The 20,107-nt window shown below is 46.2% G+C and overlaps 2 long non-coding RNA genes and 1 other non-coding gene across 3 annotated transcripts; all 3 read right to left on the reverse strand.

Moving 5' to 3' along the window:
* Nucleotides 1-2,190: 2,190 nt before the first annotated feature.
* Nucleotides 2,191-2,263, reverse strand: trnak-uuu (transfer RNA lysine (anticodon UUU)). Its single transcript has one exon. It is a non-coding gene; the product is annotated as a tRNA-Lys (tRNA).
* A 7,460-nt stretch (nucleotides 2,264-9,723) lies between these two features.
* Nucleotides 9,724-12,493, reverse strand: LOC140587583 (uncharacterized). The gene is made up of 2 exons (XR_011989225.1): nucleotides 11,142-12,493; nucleotides 9,724-10,093 (listed from the first exon to the last, which is right to left on the reverse strand). It is a non-coding gene; the product is annotated as an uncharacterized lncRNA (long non-coding RNA).
* A 5,707-nt stretch (nucleotides 12,494-18,200) lies between these two features.
* On the reverse strand, nucleotides 18,201-20,011 carry LOC140587582 (uncharacterized). The gene is made up of 4 exons (XR_011989224.1): nucleotides 19,850-20,011; nucleotides 18,785-18,881; nucleotides 18,552-18,610; nucleotides 18,201-18,449 (listed from the first exon to the last, which is right to left on the reverse strand). It is a non-coding gene; the product is annotated as an uncharacterized lncRNA (long non-coding RNA).
* Between the last annotated feature and the right edge of the window lie 96 nt (nucleotides 20,012-20,107).

Below are 20,107 nucleotides of genomic sequence, written 5' to 3' on the forward strand. Positions count from 1 at the left end.
AGAGTGACATGGAAAGGACTCACATCTACCCCACGTAGTCTCTTCACTGGCGTCCCTCAGGGCTCGGTTCTTGGCCCACTCCTGTTCTCCCTCTATACCAAATCTCTTGGTGAGGTCATATCCTCTCATGGCTTCTCTTACCACTGCTATGCAGATGACACTCAACTCATCCTCTCCTTCCCTCCTTCAGACACTCATGTCTCCACTAAGATGTCTGCATGTCTAGCTGATATCTCATCTTGGATGACTGCTCACCAACTGAAACTCAACCCTAGTAAAACGGAACTGCTGTACATCCCCGCTGACTCATCCCCCCTCCTGGACCTTGCGATCTCCCTCAACAACTCCCTGATCCGTCCTTCGGTTTCTGCTCGCAACCTTGGGGTTACCATGGACAATCGTCTATCCTTTTCCTCTCATATCGCCAACGTTTCCCGCTCTTGTCGGTTTCTCCTGTTTAATATCAGAAGGATACGTCCATTTCTTTCCACACAGGCTACCCAGATACTCGTTCAGTCCCTCGTCATCTCCCGCCTTGACTACTGCAACTCGCTCCTAGCGGGTTTACCACTGAGCGTCATTCGTCCCCTCCAACTGATTCAGAATGCAGCTGCTCGACTTGTTTTCAACCTTCCCAAGTTCTCCCACACCACTCCTTTGCTGCGCTCCCTACACTGGCTTCCTGTGGCTGCCCGCATCAGATTCAAAACACTGATGCTCGCATACAAAGCCAAAAATGATCTGGCTCCATCCTACCTAAAAGACCTCATCACACCCCGCACTGCACCACGATCTCTCCGATCCTCCAGCACTGCTCGACTGGTCCCACCACCCCTCAAGGCACAAGGAAGACACACCTCCCGGCTCTTCTCTGTTCTGGCACCAAGTTGGTGGAATGAACTCCCCCTAGATGTCCGAACAGCTGAGTCACTGAATGTCTTCAAAAGACGACTTAAAACACACCTTTTCCAGAAATGCCTGAATTAGCACTTCTGGCATTATACTTGCATTACTTTAAAAAAAAAAAAAAAAAAAAAAAAAAAAGCACTTTTCCAACAGAGTATTAGACCGATGGTATTCATAGCCTTGGTTTTTTATTGAGCTAGTATCGGGAAAAATTCATTGTGGAGTCTTAAAGCACTTATGTAAGTCACTCTGGCTAAGGGCGTCTGCCAAATGATGTAAATGTAAAATGTAAATGTAATGGGTTGGTGCCCCTGGGTTGTTCCCTGTCTGGCACCCATAGGCTCCAGACCCCCCCCCCACAACCCTGAATAAGTGGTTACAGAGTATGGATGGATGAATATTGAGCTGTGGGTGAGATAGAGAGTTTACAGTATTGATCCCAAAATACACACTGTTGTAATTTACAGTAGAAGCAGAAAGAATAGACAATTAATGTAAAATAAACATCACAATAAGCTATACAATAAGGATATATTAAAATGTTTAACATGTCTAGGCAAAAATGTTACTTCAAAACTTCAAAAATGCCCTCTTCAAAAACACTGCAGTAAAAAGCCTTGGCTGTTTCGGTTGGCTACTCACTATTTAGCTACTGAACTAATTATATTTTATAGCCTGCAATCGAGTGATAAGCTGCAGACTTAATTGGGACATGATAAGCTTCAGAGCTAATTAGGGTGGGGATACATGCTTGTATGATCACATCGTGCAGCAGTTATTGGTCTGCATTCTCTTTCTCTCTCTCAAAGGTACATTCTCTATATTGTCTTCTGCAGGTCACATCTTTTTAGTGTTATTCTGAAGATTATATCCAGGATTTGACATAACTGGTACGCAAGTACACATTCACCTTAAAAAGCGATATGTGCAGCAATCGGTTGTAGTAGCAGCATGAATTGGCCTGGACAGGAGGCTTATAACAGGGGATGTTACAGGACCGCGTGGTTTATCCCGAGGTGTTTTGCTGTTCTCTATGGCCATCACCATCTTGGACAGGTACCCGGCACCCGAATGCCACAGATACACCACGCATATGCCCGGGTCCAATCTTCTGGGTCTGTCCCACACTATCACTCTTTACAATCATCCTGCACTTTATACTGTATACCAGTGTTTCCAACTCCAGTCCTCGGGGACCCACAGACAATCCATGTTTCAGTCACTCAGCCTTTCGGAGTGACGACGTACAGGCCACCGTGCCCTACAGGTGCATAAAGGGACTGCTGCTCAAATAGGGACTTGAACCCTGGACCCTCAGATTAAAAGTCTGATGCTCTACCGACTGAGCTATCCGGGCTCTTGGCTGTAAGTGAAAACCCCATAATCAGGTCCTTGTGTTCACCTAATATGGGCACGTTGCGTAACTTGGTGCAGGTTCTGTGAATGACTTAAATATCACTGCACTTCTGTGTAAGTATTAACAATATAGACTTTCTCTAAATTAGAATACATTTTGAATTGGAAAATCTAGTCATTTACTACCCAGTCCTACTTTTGAATTTGTGTTTTTAGAGGCTTTATATTGTTTTATAGCAGGGGTCTCCAACTCCGGTCCTGGAGAGTTACTATCCAGTAGGTTTTCTGTCCCATTTGGCTGAGAACAGGTGTGGCTCATCAGAAGCCGGATATGATAGAAAACCTACTGGACAGCAGCTCTCCAGGACCGGAGTTGGAGACCCCTGTTTTATAGTGTTTAAATGGCTGTTTGAGGGTTTAAAATACATATCTGCAGTTATACTGCTTAATAAGTGGATAAAACATACCATCTATGCAATAGTAGTTGATAGACAACCCTTCTTTAAAATATAAATATCCCTTAAGAGAAATGATGCATTGTTTGCATTGTAATACATTGTTCTCATTGAACTAAAGTGTATTATTAAAGTGTTGAAGCCTCAATATTGTTCACTTGTAGAATACATTTAAAGAGACAGAACTTTGAGTCACTGCCTTTTTTGTGCAAATCAATGTTTCTTCATTTGTCTGCAAACTTGGGAAGGAAACCAACATACATTTAATGAATCAGGACAGACTTAGGAAAATAACTTTGGTGCTAGGGGCATGATGATTTTTGGTTTATATTATCCCTTTTAGATAAGTAACTGAGAAATCAAGTTTAGGCACTATTAAATAATCCATCCATCCATCCATCTCCGGCCACTTCATCCAGCTCCTCTGGAGGAATCCCGAGGCGTTCCCAGGCCAGCCGAGAGACATAGTCCCTCCAGCGTGTCCTGGGTCTTCCTCCCAGTGGGACATACCCTGCGGAGAAAACTCATTTCGGCCGCTTGCACTCGTGATCTCGTTCTTTCGGTCACTACCCACAGCTCGTGACCATAGGTGAGGGCAGGAACGTAGATCGACTGGTAAATCGAGAGCTTTGCCTTTTGGCTCAGCTCCTTCTTCACCACGACAGAACGCATCACTGCTGACGCCGCACCGATCCGCCTGTCGATCTCCCACTCCATCCTTCTTGAACAAGACCCCGAGATACTTAAACTCCTCCACTTGGGGAAGGACCTCCTTCCCGACCTGGAGAGAGCACTCCACCCTTTTCCAGCTGAGGACCATGGTCTCGGATTTGGAGGTGCTGATTTTCATTCCAGCCGCTTCACACTCGGCTGCGAACTGTTCCAGTGAGAGCCAAAGGTCACGGTCTGATGAGGCCAACAGAACCACATCATCTGCAAAAAGCAGAGACCTAATCCTGAGGTCACCAAACCGGACACCCTCAACGCCCTGGCTGCGCCTAGAAATTCTGTCCATAAAAACTATGAACAGAATCGGTGATAAAGGGCAGCCCTGGCGGAGTCCAACCCTCACCGGGAACGAGTCCACCTTACTGCCGGCAATGCAGACCAAGCTCTGACACCGGTTGTACAGGGACCAAACAGCCCTTATAAGGCAGTCCGGCACCCCGTATTCCCGGAGCACTCCCCACAGGACTCCCCGAGGGACGCGGTCGAATGCCTTCTCCAAGTCCACAAAGCACATGTAGACTGGTTGGGCAAACTCCCACGCACCCTCCAGGACCCTGCCGAGAGTATTGAGTTAGTCCACTGTTCCACGGCCAGGGCGAAAACCACACTGCTCCTCCTGAATCCGAGGTTCCACTATCCGACGGACCCTCCTCTCCAGCACCCCCGAATAGACCATACCAGGGAGGCTGAGGAGTGTGATCCCCCTATAGTTGGAACACACCCTCCGGTCTCCCTTCTTGAAGATGGGGACCACCACCCCGGTCTGCCAATCCAGAGGCACTGCCCCCGATGTCCATGCAATGCTGTAGATGCGTGTCAAACAAGACAGCCCCGCAACATCCAGAGCTTTGAGGAACTCCGGGCAGATCTCATCCACCCCCGGCGCCCGGCCACCGAGGAGCTTTTTAACCACCTCAGCAACCTCTGCCCCAGAGATAGGTAAGTCCACCCCCAAGTCCCCAGACTCTGCTTCCTCATTGGAAGGCATGTCGGTGGGATTGAGGAGGTCTTCGAAGTATTCCTTCCCGGTACCCACAACGTCCCGAGCTGAGGTCAGCAGTGCACCATCCCCACCATAAACAGTGTTGATGCTGCACCGCTTTCCCGCCCTGAGACGCCAGATGGTGGACCAGAATCTCCTCGAAGCCATCGGGAAGTCATTCTCCATGGCCTCGCCAAATTCCTCCCATACCCGAGTTTTTGCCTCAGCGACCGCCGAAGCCGCGTTCCGCTTGGCCTGCCGGTACTCATCAGCTGCTTCCGGAGTCCCACAGGCCAAAAAGGCCCGATAGGACTCCTTCTTCAGCTTGACGGCATCCCTCACCACCGGTGTCCACCAGTGGGTTCGGGGATTGCCGCCGCGACAAGCACCGACCACCTTACGGCCACAGCTCCGGTCAACCGCCTCCACAATGGAGGCGCAGAACATGGCCCATTCGGACTCGATGTCCCCCGCCTCCCCCGGGACATGGGAGAAGTTCTGCCAGAGGGAGGAGTTGAAACTCCCTCTGACAGGGGATTCCGCCAGACGTTCCCAACAGACCCTGACTATACGCTTGGGCCTGCCAGGCCTGGCCGGCTTCCTCCCCCACCAGTGGAGCCAACCCACCACCAGGTAGTGATCAGTTGACAGCTCCGCCCCTCTCTTAACCCGAGTGTCCAAGACAAGCGGCCGCAAGTCCGATGACACGACTACAAAGTCGATCATCGAACTGCAGCCTAGGGTGTCCTGGTGCCAAGTGTACATATGAACACCCTTATGTCTGAACATGGTGTTCATTATGGACAATCCATGACGAGCACAGAAGTCCAACAACAGAACACCACTCGGGTTCAGATCGGGGGGGGGGGCGTTCCTCCCAATCACGGCACTCCAGGTCTCACTGTCATTGCCCACACGAACATTGAATTCCCCCAGCAGAACAAGAGAGTCCCCGGGGGGAGCGCTCTCCAACACCACTTCCAAGGACTCCAAAAAGGGTGGGTATTCTGAACTGCCGTTTGGCGCATAAGTGTAAACAACAGTCAGGACCCATCCCCCCACTCAAAGGCGAAGGGAGGCTACCCTCTCGTCTATTGTGGTAAACCCCAATGTACAGGCGCCCAGCCAGGGGGCAATAAGTATTCCCACCCCAGCTCGGCGCCTCTCCCCGTGAGCAACTCCAGAGTGGAAGAGGGTCCAACCCCCTTCGAGGAGACTGGTTCCAGAGCCCAAGCCGTGCGTCGAGGCGAGACCGACTATATCTAGTCGGAACCTCACAGCCTCGCGCACCAGCTCAGGCTCCTTCCCCACCAGTGAGGTGACATTCCATGTCCCTAGAGCTAGCTTCTGTAGCCGAGGATCGAACCGCCAAGGTCCCCGCCTTCGGCCACTGCCCAACTCACACTGCACCCGACCCCTATGGCCCCTCCTACAGGTGGTGAGCCCATTGGAGGGGGGACCCACGTGCCTTGTTCGGGCTGTGCCCGACCAGGTCCCATGGGTGTAGGCCTGGCCACCAGGGCCCAGTTTTTCAAAAGTAATTCACTAGGATTTTGGATAATGGATTGGATCAAATCTTGAAAATGGGTTTTTCAAAAGAAAAAACGGATTACATAATCGGATTAGATCACGTAATCCAATCTTGGTTTTGATCCGGATCAAACCTTTAGTTTGGGTTTTTCAGAACTTTTTTGTAGGATTTGGATCACTTTGATCAAAAAAATCTGGATTAAACTGATCCCATCAGAAGGGTGGATTCAGCATGGATTTCATGCCCAAAATGTAATGAAAACTTTAAAAATGTATCAAATAATACTATATTTGGATCATGCAGTATCTTACAAGATATCTTATTTATTCATAAGGTTTTAATTTTATTTGTTCATCCGTCAGGCTACAGTGATTAGGTAGGCTTTAACCAACCCGATCTCACGAATTTTTGTGCAGCCATCACGACATAAAATCTATTTAAACGTGCTGTGATCACGTTTTCGGCTTTTTTTACGTGCTGGGGTAACGTTTCCCCTCCCTATGTGTTTTAATGGGCAGTGCCTAACACCGCCACTATGAGCGCTAACTGGTGACTAAGGGACAGGAAAGTCATGCATGCCCAGAATCATTGTTTTTTGTGATCTGATAACGCTTTCCATAACATGTGACGCGACCTTGCAAAACAGCGCTTGGATTTTACTTCTGTTGCATGAATGAGTTAGTGTATGGAGGGAAATCCTGGACATTATTCAAAAGGAATTATTAACAGAAGTAAAATCCAAGCGCTGTTTTGCAAGGTCGCGTCACACGTTGTTGAACCACATTGGAATGCAGATCTGAGGGGGAGCCATTTTAGCTGAAACCCCATAACTGCTAGGGGTACTTTAGCTGCAGGGAAGGGCACAAACCTGTTGGCGTCACAATGTTGGCTCCGTAAGCGGCCACCATTTCCCATAGAGAGCTACCGGGTGCTAGTGCTCTCCTGGACCTTCCACGACATCATCACCACCGTCCCCTGGAGGAAATCAGGTAAGAATTGACAATTTTTACTATGGGGATAATTATGCATGTTTAAACCCTGTTTAAAGGGATGATGTGTCGGTGCGTAAGCGGGCTGATGCACCGATGAACCCGATTGATTGGCCAGTGCATTACTGTGTCCCTGGGACTCCAGGGTGCAGTTAGGGGTCTGACCCCTATTCATAAACCTAACCCTAACCAATAACCATAACCCCTAACCCTTCTTCCAAATCGTCCAGCTCGGTGTCGGAAATCACGATCATGTTGAACTCTTCATCTGTTGGAAAGCAATATGTCCCTTTAGCCTCACCGTCGCTGTTCACTAGCAGACGTGATCAACTTGTTTTTTCTACACAGTGTGTCTCACATATCGCAGATGTTTCATCTTGGGGACCACTGGTCCCTTGCGTTGACCGTGGGGTGTCCTCGGCCAAGGACAAATTGAGCGGCTCACCGGGAGCTGTTGGAAAGTAATATGTCACTTTAGCCTTACCGTAACTGTTCACTTGCTGACGTAATCAACTTGTCTTTTCCTACAAGAGGCATGTCACCTTCGTAGCCCGTCTCACACAGAGGCTCCACTCCACTGCATTGCGACGTGTGGTCGAGCTCTACAGAGGAGGGGCTGCTGGGGAGACGGACGAGAGCCTTCCTACGGCGGAGGCTGACCCTAGAGGTGCGTGGTGGCGACACAGACGGCTGACCGGCTTTATGTGGCGGACATCTGCTGCCACCGAATGCACAGCGAAGATTGTTCTGGCCAGCCTGCAGCTCCTCCAGCTGGGGGGCCGCCACATAAATCCGGTCAGCCGTTTCTAAGCTGTGGCACATCATGCGTGCCACCACACGCCTCTGGTCTTCTGGCAAGTTCCGCTCGACCTGTGAATGACAAATGGAAATTGATGAGAGTCGAGACAATCTCTGAAAGAGAGAAGATTACTTGGATTGTTTCCAACTTTCACTCACGCAGGTCGAGACACCGCTCCGTATGTCGTTAATGGAGAACGGGCGAGGCATGCCAGCTTCCCGGCATGCCTGCATCACAAAGAAGTTTAGTTTTTTCAGCGGCTGCCCGGAGGAGCTGAAGAAAAAGGTCTTTGTGTAAAGCGTGAAGCCAGGTAATTTCGATCGTATGTTTTGGAAGCTGCACATCCACCCGTACTCCCTCTCGTTAAGCACGATGTTCGCATGGCCGTAGCTCCCAGATGTGTTATGGTGTGCGGCCTGTGAAGACGAGATGACATGTTAGACGTGACCAAGTCCGTACCTGCATGCTGCGTCAATGTCTTGTTGCACTGAGATGTGATATGACCAAGTCATTGGGCACTCACATGTATCATGACCCTGCCATCAGATATGTTGGCCTCACTGACCTCCGAGGCCAACAAGTTGACAAGAACACAGGCGCGGTGGCCACTGTTTGAAAATATATAAGTGGCCAACGCGCCGATGAACTTGTTTCTGTGTCTCATGTCGTGGGGATCCGCCCATAGAGCCTCTGTACGTGAAACACAAACCTGTAGAGAGCTCCGACAATCGCGCACCAGTTGGTATTTTACTTTCTTTTTTTTGCTTTATCAATTGCCTGTGACATGTTATTTTTTTTTACAACTACGGCCTTTTGATTCCTTAAATGCCTCGATAATAATTGCATCTGCCGGTGCCTCAGCCAGACAGCCGGCAGCTTTGCATCTATTAAAAATGCAATGAACTTGGCTACAGATTCGAGATAATGCTTAATTGTTGTAACTTTAAATTTTATGTACATTTCAACCACCCATGCATTTATTCTAGCCAAGTCAGCTAAATATTTTAAATGGGCTGGCGCTGGATTGTCACTGATGTGCATGAATTGCACAAATTTCTCGATCTGTTTCAACTCCTGATTTTCGATATCTTTGTCTGACTGTCCAACTTTTGTGGTGGCACTGCGATACTCCTTCAGCACATATTCTAAAAGTAAAGAACAAAAGAAGTAAATTATAGTTAACCATTGTAATCTAACCGGCAACAGTTGTGCTTGCTGAAAAACACGATGCAAGAAAATACATAAATATCTCTTACATATTATAAGTTTTGTCATGACATTGCAATTGTAAATCTTACCTTTAAAAAATAACTTGTGGGAGTCCAATATTGGCTTAGCAGCCTTTCTTGGCTCCCACTTCGTCAAATGTCTCTATAAGCTCAAGACGTCTGTTGAACTGCTCATATTTGTCTTCCTCTTTTGGGGTGCTCTCCCCAGATAGCAAAATTCTTTTGGGCCAGATCTGGCCCACACTATTCATTTTCCTTTGGCCCAGATACCGCAAAGAATGACGGCCCTGTGATGGCCCAGACCTGGATTTTCTGATTTGGGCCATAACAGGCCCAGTGACGGCCCAGACATGGTTCTTCCTGATTTGGGCCATAACAGGCCCAGTGACGGCCCAGACATGGTTCTTCCTGATTTGGGCCATAACAGGCCCAGTGACGGCCCAGACATGGTTCTTCCTGATTTGGGCCATAACAGGCCCAGTGACGGCCCAGACATGGATTTTCTGATTTGGGCCATAACAGGCCCAGTGACGGCCCAGACATGGATTTTCTGATTTGGGCCATAACAGGCCCAGTGATGGCCCAGACATGGTTCTACCTGATTTGGGCTACAACAGGCCCAGTGACGGCCCAGACATGGATTTTCTGATTTGGGCCATAACAGGCCCAGTGATGGCCCAGACATGGTTCTACCTGATTTGGGCCATAACAGGCCCAGTGACATCATAAAGCACAATGGATACACAATTGATATCAATAAAGTTTATTTTTACTTTTACTATAAACAACATATAAATGCTTTTCAACAAACCACTGATTGATATTTAATTACACTTTACTTTGTAACATCAACAGACAGATGAGGCGTTTAAAGCACTTCACAACATACAAAATATCTAAGAACATGGCCCTGTAAAACTGGTTAATAAAATGTGAAATTTGGGTGGTCAAAAACACACACAAAAAAATCCAAATACAAAACAAGTAAATACATCACAAACAATGGAATTAAGTGTCATTTGCCCTTTTTGCATGTTCCTTCATTCCTCCATCCCTGTCAGGTGCCAACTGAAGCCATCTTTGAATGTTTTTCTCTGCCTCCTGGTCCGTTGCACTCCTAGTTAAGGAATTTTGCAGCCACAACACACAACACAAAACTATTAATGCCACCTGCTTCTAAGGCATAGAACATAAATCATACCATCAAGATCAAGACAGCACCCAACATTTATAGTATAAAACAATTCCAAAACACATACAGTAGTACACAAATAAGGAGATATGAATCATTATGTCCATGACAGAATATCATGAACAAGTAAACAATATTTAAACAGGGTTGTTAATTTCACCATTTAATTCACAACACGTCAAAGTTGTATGCATATATGTATGCAATCTGAAATGTAATATCTGTTCTGATCTGACATAAAAAACACTCATTGCTGAACTGTAACTGTCCAGAAGGCTGCTATATCCAATACTGCACAGAATATATGATTGTTCCATATGAATTTCATCCCTGTTTTTTTTTTACTGTGACTTTAATATGACACACAACTTTACCAACTTATGATCATGCATAACTGATAAATCTGTCGATTGATCAATTAGACGCATATATATATATATATATATATATATATATATATATATATAAGGATATATATATATATATATAAGGATATATTTCCATCACTAGGAATTAAATGCACAAAGTCGTAAATTGGAACTTGCGGTGCTCATTTTTAACCAAACAAGTTTCAGATATCACCAGCAACAAAGGAGCAGTGGACTGAAGTGACATGTCCCCCATGAAAAGAAAAAAATAGAAGGTGCAGGTTTGGATTAGCTGTGGCGCGAGCTTTATCACTTCTCAGACAGAGAAATGTCGTTTGGCGTGGGAGATTGTTGTGTTAAATGCGTGTGTCCCACACACAATACGTGAGACTTGAGAGCTCTGCAGATGTAATCTAACGTTAAACATCTGATTTAAACTCGAGAGCCCTGTATTTAATATTATGTCAAGGCGTGTGACTTGTTTGAACCGACTTTTTAAAATGAACGATCATTCCCAACATACCGTTCCGACAGAATCTTAAGCTAAAATCTCTGACTAAAAAGGTTAAATGGAACTTTAAAAGTAACTGAAATATTTCACTTACCACAATTCGCTCGTTATTATTCAAACTGAATCAGCCATCTAAAGTCGATCGACGCCGTCAACAGCCTCAAAGTCCGGTGAAGTTGCAGTGACGTCTAAAGGACATTGATTGGTCTAAACTGAAACGTTAACGCCCACTTATTTCAGGATTGGTTGTTCAGCGTAGATGATCAAATACCGAACGGTCAATAGAAAAGCCCTATACAAAGTATTCCAAACGGGTTTATATTTTTAAAAGACAAGATTTTAGAGAAGATAAATTAATGTTTTCATTTGTTTTTACTTTTCCTTTTTTAAGTAAACATGTCAGATGAAAAATAATGATTGACGATATACCGTAGTTAACAAAAAATATCCAATAAGTTTTAATGGTTTTCCAATGTTAAACAAAAAAATTATCATATCAGTGGGACTGTACTATGTCAACAGCTGGTGCTTGGAGTCTTTTTGTATGTCAGCCATTGGCCCTTTATTGTGTTTCTCATGATCTTTAGTATAGGCTTTATCCCAAACAGACAGTGGTTATGATATAATAGAGAGCAGAGCCTTCAGCCACAATTTTATGCCAGATGAGGGTCAGGTATGGGACAAAGCATTACCAATGCTCGAACAGACCCAGGTGACATCTTGCAGATTTACATATACAACATAATGAAATGAGAACCTCATATATATTGCCTTAGAAAAGGTGCAACGAGAATGATTCCTGGTCTTAGAGGAATGTCTTATGAGGAGAGGTTAGCGGAAGTGAATCTGTTTAGCCTTGAGCAAAGGAGACTAAGGGGGGATATGATTCAGGTCTATAAGATTCTAACGGGTCTGGATGCTGTTCAGCCAAATGACTATTTCAGTATTAGTCTAAATATTAGAACTCGTGGCCATAAGTGGAAATTAGCGGGAGAACATGTTAAAACAAATTTGAGGAAGCCCTTCTTTACACAGCGTGTAGTTAGAGTATGGAATATTCTTCCTGCTAGTGTAACGGAAGCTAAAACCATGGGTTCCTTTAAATCCGAGCTAGATAAGATTTTAACAACTCTGAGCTATTAGTTAAGTTCTCCCCAAACGAGCTTGATGGGCCGAATGGCCTCCTCTCGTTTGTAAATTTCTTATGTTCTTATAGACTAAGACCAGGGGTCACCTTTTTGAAACTGGGAGCTACTTCACGGGTACTGAGCCTTACGAAGGGCTACCAGTTTGATACATTTTTCTTAAATCATGTATAATAAACGCGTTTTAAATGCTTTCTTTTAGATATTGCCATTTTCAAATCTATATAAATGCAAATGTGATTAAAGAAGAATATCAACAGGATAAAATTAAATTTTAGACGCCATGCTCAATGGTGAGTTGTGCTATTTTTAGAAGTCACCGTGGGCAACTCATGTGGTCCTTGGGTGCGCCCTGTTGCCCACGGGCACCATGTTGGTGACCCCTCCTATAGACTGTAGTCAGAATGATCTTCCATGTTAAGACTAGTTCTGGTTCGAATTTTTTTGAGAATATTTATCTGACATCAGGCCAGAATTTTACGCCAGGTGAGGGCTAGGTACGACACAAATCATGTTACCAATGCTGAAATGGATGACTGTCAGCCAAAGTCGTCCGACACGCAAAATGCCGACTGTCAGCCAGAATCGTTCGCCGCGCTCAGAACGGTTCTGGCCCAGATTAAAAATGCCGACAGTCAGCCAGAAACGCTCGCCGCGCTCAGAACGGTTCTGGCCCAGATTAAAAATGCCGACAGTCAGCCAGAATCGCTCGCCGCGCTCAGAACGGTTCTGGCCCAGATTAAAAATGCCGACAGTCAGCCAGAATCGTCGCCGTGCTAGGCCCACAATCGGCCCGCAATTTTTTACCGTTGCTGACAGTGAACCGAATGTGCCACAACTCAGCGAGAATCGGCCCACATGTGCTTGCTAACTGGGCAGCAGTGCCGGCTTGACGCCAGATCTGGGCCAGACCTGTCTTCTATGTGCCTGGGCCACATAGACCAAACCACAATCGGGCCACATCTGGCATGCCATAATGTAAACAGTGCCATCATTGCCAGACCTGGCCCATATCTGGTTGACATACCACTTGCCATGCCAGAACTCAGCCAGCAATGCCGGCTTGACGCCAGATCTGGGCCAGACCTGTCTGCTATGTGGGTCCTTGATGGCACCAACTGACCGGCGGCATGCTATTTTTTTTGCATTAATCACCTGTGTATTTGGCAAGAGGCAATCATGTGAAATCCTTTAACACAATGAAAATATGTGGAAATTTACTATACTGATACAATTAAATTAAATGTAATGTAGTACCTGCTGCTTCGTCTCAGCCGCAGGTAATTTATGCATTATCGTTAAATGCCGATCAAGCCGCGTCAAGGATTTGCTGCTACACCCTTCAAGTGGGCAATCGAGTCTCCCAGCATAGCGCCCAGTTGCGGCGCCATACAGCATGTGCCGCTCCTCTTTGCTGTCCACCTTATGGACAGCTTTAAGGTGGCAGGAGACATTCAAATAAACCTTATCGCAAACGGGGCACAGCTGCTTTTTTCGAGGCATTTCTGGAATATCTGAAACAAAATCAGGCATATCAATGAAAGCATTCTGAAAAATCTGAACAAGCAGTAGATCACGAAAGCATTATTTACAGTCTGAACAAGCAGTAGATCATGAAAGCATTATTTACAGTCTGAACAAGCAGTAGATCACGAAAGCATTATTTCCAGTCTGAACAACCAGTAGATCACGAAAGCATTATTTCCAGTCTAAACAACCAGTAGATCACGAAAGCATTATTTCCAGTCTGAACAACCTGTAGATAATGAAAGCATTATTTCCAGTCTGAACAACCAGTAGATCATGAAAGCATTATTTACAGTCTGAACAACCTGTAGATCATGAAAGCACTGTGAAATATCATTAAACAACGTGTTTGCTAATTAGTCTGCTTTACCATCTAATTAAACAACAACGCGTTTGCTAATCAAAGTCTGCTTTACCATCTGATTAAACAACAACGCGTTTGCTAATCAAAGTCTCCTTTAACATCGAATTAAACAACAACGCGTTTGCTAATCAAAGTCCCCTTTAATCCTGCTTCGTTCACAAGGAGCAGGATATCTATTAGTTCCTAAAGTAGACAGGGCTGCGGCAGGCTGCAGAGCATTCTCTTACAGAGCTCCGCAGCTGTGGAATGGTCTCCCGGCAGATGTGTGGGATTCAGGCACACTCTCGCTTTTCAAGTCTAGATTAAAAACGCACTTGTATAGCTTAGCATATAGGAAACCTAGTTCTGGTTCCAGCTAGTCCCTCACTCCCAGTCAGACTAACAGTATGAGGTGAAGAGCTGGGTGGGGTTCGGTGTCATTGGCTTTGGATAAACTGATACATCAGTGCTGTCACTCTAGCTTTACACTAGAGTGCTGATGTTCAGGGAGTCTCCATGCCTGTGTTCCCGCCTGTCTCTCCCTCTTTCTCATGCTGCTATAGCCAGATCTGCCGGAGCCTACATGAATATTGCACTCGATCATTTTGCTTGCATTGCCCCTGGTTTCCTCAACTCTGGCTAATACACAATTTTTCTTACTTCCTCCCTCACCCCTTCTGGGGTGTGCTGTCTGGAGCACCATGTCATTGAAGAATTTATGCCTCTGCTGCCTGCAAGACAACTACCTCCACCTCCGGCAACTACCCTCCAACCTGCCTGCCCTTGGCTCAACGCGATGCCTCGCCATCCTTCCCTGCGGCTGTGCCTCTATTAATCCTGCCATCGTGCATCAAGCACCCCGTGCCTGCACCGGTCGGCCGCTGCATTGAGACTGATATTTCAACCCCTGTATTAGCTTAGTCATATCATCTTGTTTGTTTGACTCATCTGCCGGCCCCTGGAGGATGGGCTCCCCCTTTGGGTCTGGTTCCTCCCAAGGTTTCTTCCTCTTAGGGAGTTTTTCCTTGCCACCGTTGCCTTTGGGTTACTCACTGGGGGGTCCTTACGAGGCAGAAATGTAAAGCGCATTGAGACAATGTAATGTTGTGATAATGCGCTATATAAATAAAATTGAATTGAATTTAACATCGAATTAAACAACACAACGCGTTTGCTAATCAAAGTCCCCTTTAACATCGGATTAAACAACAACGCGTTTGCTAATCAAAGTCTGCTTTACCATCGGATTAAACAACGCGTTTGCTAATTAAAGTCTGCTTTAACATTGGAATAAACAACAACACGCATTGTGAAAAAAATTACATTCAGGCTTTAAATACTGTAATACCTTCAGGTATTATGTGTTACATGTTATTCTGTTAAGTTTAGGATAACTGGCATTTTTGCCCCCCCTGACGATGATGTGGGGCTCACACACCTTATCCAGCACCATATAGACACAGGGAATGCCCAGCCCGTCAAAGCACGACCCAGACGTCTCCCAATGGCACAGCAGGAGGCTGCTGACAGAGAAGTGGATGCAATGTTGTGGGCGGGTATTATAGAGCTGTCGGACAGCCCCTGGTCCTCGAGGGTGTTCATGGTGCCTAAGAAAAGGAGTTCAAGGTGGAGGTTCTGTGTCGATTACAGGGCCCTGAATAAGGTCACCAGGAAGGTCTGCTACCCTTTACCAAGGGTGGATGACACCTTGGATCTTGTTTCTGGGTCCTCATGGTTTTCCTCCCTGGACCTGCGTAGCGGGTATTAGCAGGTGCCCCTCTCACCTGAATCCAGGCCAAAGACTGCCTTTAGCACCACCAGGGGTCACTGGCATTTTAAGGTTCTCAGTTTTGGCCTCTGCAATGCCCCCGGGACTTTCGAGAGGCTTATGGATAGGGTGCTGTCGGGTATTCCCCGGCAAGAATGCCTGGTGTACCTGGACGATGTCCTGGTCCATGGTCAGTCATTCCAGGCGGCACTGGACTCTCTGCGTTTAGTGCTGAGGAGGTTGGCAGCAGCGGGGCTGAAACTGCACCCGGACAAATGCTGCTTCATGAGGAAGGAGGTGGAGTTCCTGGGCCACAAGGTGGATGGCAAGGGCATCAGCACCCTGGAGGAGAAAGTGAGAGCCATACAGAATTGGCCAGTGCCCACCAGCCAGGGAAAGTTGAAAAGTTTCCTGGGTCTGGCATCTTACTATCGCAAGTTTGTGAAGGGCTTCTCCTTCCAACTTCTGCAGAAAGACCGTCCCTTTGCATGGACTCATGAATGTCAGCTTGCTTTCACCAGCCTACAGCGAGCCCTCACTACCGCACCAATCCTTTCTCCTCCTGACCCCTCTTTGCCCTACGTCCTGGACACGGACACCAGTGATGTTGGCATGGGGGCAGTGCTGTCACAGGTAGCCCCAGAAGGTGACCGAGTCTTGGCCTACTTCAGTCGGGTTTTTTAGCAAGAGCGAGCGACGGTATTGCGTGACCAGACGCAAGCTGCTAGCTGTCGTGGCAGCTACCCGACATTTTAAATACTACCTGTGCAGCATGGCTTTTACCATCAGAACTGATCACGCAGCGCTTCAGTGGCTCATGTCCTTCCGGGAGCCGGAAGGCCAGGTGGCACGCTGGCTAGAGGAGATGCAATCATACAATTTCACTGTGGTGCACAGGAGTGGGGAGCAACATGCTAATGCTGATGCCCTGTCCTGGCGCCCTTGTGCGGCAGTGGGTTGCAACTACTGCGACCGGAGGGACGCCCGAGAAATGGAGTTGCAGGGAGAGTGGGACTCAGGGACACCGACCTGTCGCATGCTTCATGCAGTGGGTGCCTCGGAATGGAAATCCAGGCAGGAGGAGGATGCTGACCTGCAACCCGTGCGACAGTGGCTGGAGGCTGGGCAAAGGCCTCCCTGGGATCAGGTGACAGGGCATTCTGTGGCTACGAAAAGCCTGTGGGGAAAGTTTACTGTGCTGCGCCTGAAAGAAGGGGTGTTGCAAAGAGCCTGGAAGGTGCCTGCCACAGGGGAGGAGAGGTGGCAGATTGTGGTGCCTAAGGGGCTTAGAGATGCTGTATTGGGGGCCTGCCACGGAGGAACGGGCTCAGGTCACTTTGGGGTTTCCAAAACCCTTCGCAGGTTGAGGCAAAGTTTTTATTGGGGCCAGCACCGCTGTGACGTGGAGGACTTTTGCAGGAGGTGTGATGCATGCACAGCTTACAAAGGTCCACCTGAACAGTCCCACACACCACTACAACAGCAGATGGCGGGAGCACCTATGGAGAGAGTGGCCGTTGACATCATGGGCCCCTTCCCCCTTACTGAAAAGGGGAACAGATATGTGCTTTGTGCGATGGACTATTTTACAAAGTGGCCTGAGGCTTATGCCTTGCCCGACGAAGAGGCGGAGACAGTTGTAGATGCGCTGTTGGAGGGCATGTTTAGCCGTTTCGGGGCACCTGAAACTATCCACAGCGATCAGGGCAGGAATTTTGAATCGCAAGTCTTTGCCACCATGTGCGACCGGCTGGGCATACAAAAAACCCGCACCACTCCACTGCGCCCCCAGAGCGACGGCCTTGTAGAGAGGTTTAATCGAACCATGAAACAGCAGCTTGCCATCCTAACCGCCGACCACCAGCGGAACTGGGATAAACATATTCCCCTCATTCTGATGGCCTACCACTCTGCCGTTCAAAGCTCCACAAACTGTACCCCCGTATTGCGAAATGCTTTAAAGAGTAAAATAAGACTCCTGTAGGCACTGATTGCAGCAAACACTTTTATTTTTTAAACAAAAACCAACATCAATCAGACCGCCGTTCTCTTCTTCTCTGCCTCCTTCTCTCTGTAATATAGATAAGCACAAAAGACATGGCCATGAGCAACATCAGTCAGAAAAGTAAAAACAAATAGTGGTGGCAAGATAAATATTAACTCACAGTTGCATCTGTCTCAGGAGGTATTTTAGGTTCTCTAAAGTCAGCTCCATCTCGAAACAAATCAGCTCAAGCCTGGGGCATGAGTGCAAAACTTGCTTTACCTAGAGAGAGAGAGAGAGAGAGAGAGAGAGAGAAAGTTCTGTGTTTGTTTCCAATTTTAAAAAACCAATTAAATTAGATGACAGTATACTTACAGTTTCATCTTTTATCGGCTCCTGCAAATAGTCAATGAACATGGCCATAATCTACGCTTTGACACGTTTAAACTTGTCTATCATGGCAAACAAGTCAGCCCATGGATTCGACTGGTGTATTTTAGGAAAAACAGACATATCTTTCGTGACTACACACACATGTATATATAGCACGCCCATTTATAAAACAAGGCCCAATGTCTCACCATTACCAATCGCCTGTTCGTCCGCAGGAGACAGGGAGTCTCGTCTTGGTCGGACTAATAAAACACAACACAGACATGTCTATGTACAAGTGTTTCAATTCATACAAACCATCATGATGCTTCAATTGCAAAGAGAATTAATATCAAACTTATTACAGAAAATGCTCCCTTCTCCTCTTCTTCCACTTCCTCAGGAGTCGATGGAGCTGTGAGAGCTGTCACAAGTGAGTACATTAAATTTACATTAGGGACGTAAATTTAAAAATCGACCAAACATGTTCTGTAAAGTGTGTGCTCATGAGACTCATACGGCTAGGCCGACACCCGCTCAGCTTAGCTTGAAGGTAACAGTAAAAGTTATGTACATTGGCTCAAGTAAACTGACTTACCTGTATCTTCCTCCTCATAGCCTGGATTGAGCGTCTCAACCTCTGGGAAACTGCCCCCAGGTTGCATCTCACAGTCGCCATCATTGTCCGCCATTGCCTGCAAAAAGTCATGCTTTAATAGATGATCTGAGCAACCAGTAGATCATGAAAGCATTATTTAGTATCTGAGCAACCAGTAGATCATGAAAGCATTATTTACAATCTGAACAACCTGTACATCATTGAAAGCATTATTTACAATCTGAACAACCTGTACATCATGAAAGCAGCATTTACTATCTTAAAGTTTAAAAACTATGAAAGCATCATTTAATAGCTGAACAACCTCAAATTAAATTAAAGCATTATTTACTATCAGAACATTTAACAACTACGAAAGCATGGCGACGTGCCATCTACGTTCGCTAATTAAAGTCTGCTTTAGCATCGGATTAAACAACAACACACACTGTACAAGACTTACTTCCAGACATTAGATAATGTTTTAAAAATTTTAAAAACACTTACAGGATTTCTGGTAGCAGTGTTGACGGTGTAATCCTAAGAATAGCTCCTTCGCGTTACTCTCAGCAAAGCCAACAAGAAGGACAAAGTATCGCGTAGCTTTGTAACTAAGTACACTGCCGTCGAACCAATAGAAAGCCGTTGCTAGGTAGATTTCTCCATGTACGCTGCAGTGCCTCACCATTGGCTAATTAAGCATCGGATTAAACTACAACACGCACTGTGAAAAAGTAACTTTCGGACTTTAATGTTAGAAGCATAAACTGTGATATAACATTAAAGCTACGCCACATTTTCATGTTTATAAAGTAGACAACATACGTAGATCGCACGTCGCCATAAGTTTGCATTAACATCTGATTAAACAACGCGTTTGTTAATTAAAGTCTGCTTTACCATCAAATTAAACAACGCGTTTGCAAAATAAACTGCTTTAACATCAAAAGACAACGCATTTGCTAATCAAAGTCTGCTTTACCATCGAATTAAACAACAACAAGCATTGTGGAAGACTTACTTCCAGACTTTAGATACTGTTTTAAAAACTTTAAAAACACTTACCTGATTTGTAGCATGCACTGTCCACGGTGTAATCCAAAGAATGGCGTCATCTCTCTCTGTAACCTGTCACTTTAGCGCTTACAAGCGCATTAAAAACATAAAGTCACAGGTCCCCTGAACATGTTCTGTAAGGGCTATGCCCATGAAACTTGGCACATTAATTCAGACTTATACCTAGTTTGTCCATGCCAAATTTCAGCCTCCTAGCTGGTACGGCTGGGCCGTAACAGCCGGTCAGCTTGGTTTGAGGCCTTGTTT

The sequence above is a fragment of the Paramormyrops kingsleyae genome, unplaced genomic scaffold (assembly GCF_048594095.1).
Source record: "Paramormyrops kingsleyae isolate MSU_618 unplaced genomic scaffold, PKINGS_0.4 ups382, whole genome shotgun sequence".
NCBI classification, from domain to species: Eukaryota; Metazoa; Chordata; class Actinopteri; order Osteoglossiformes; family Mormyridae; genus Paramormyrops; species Paramormyrops kingsleyae.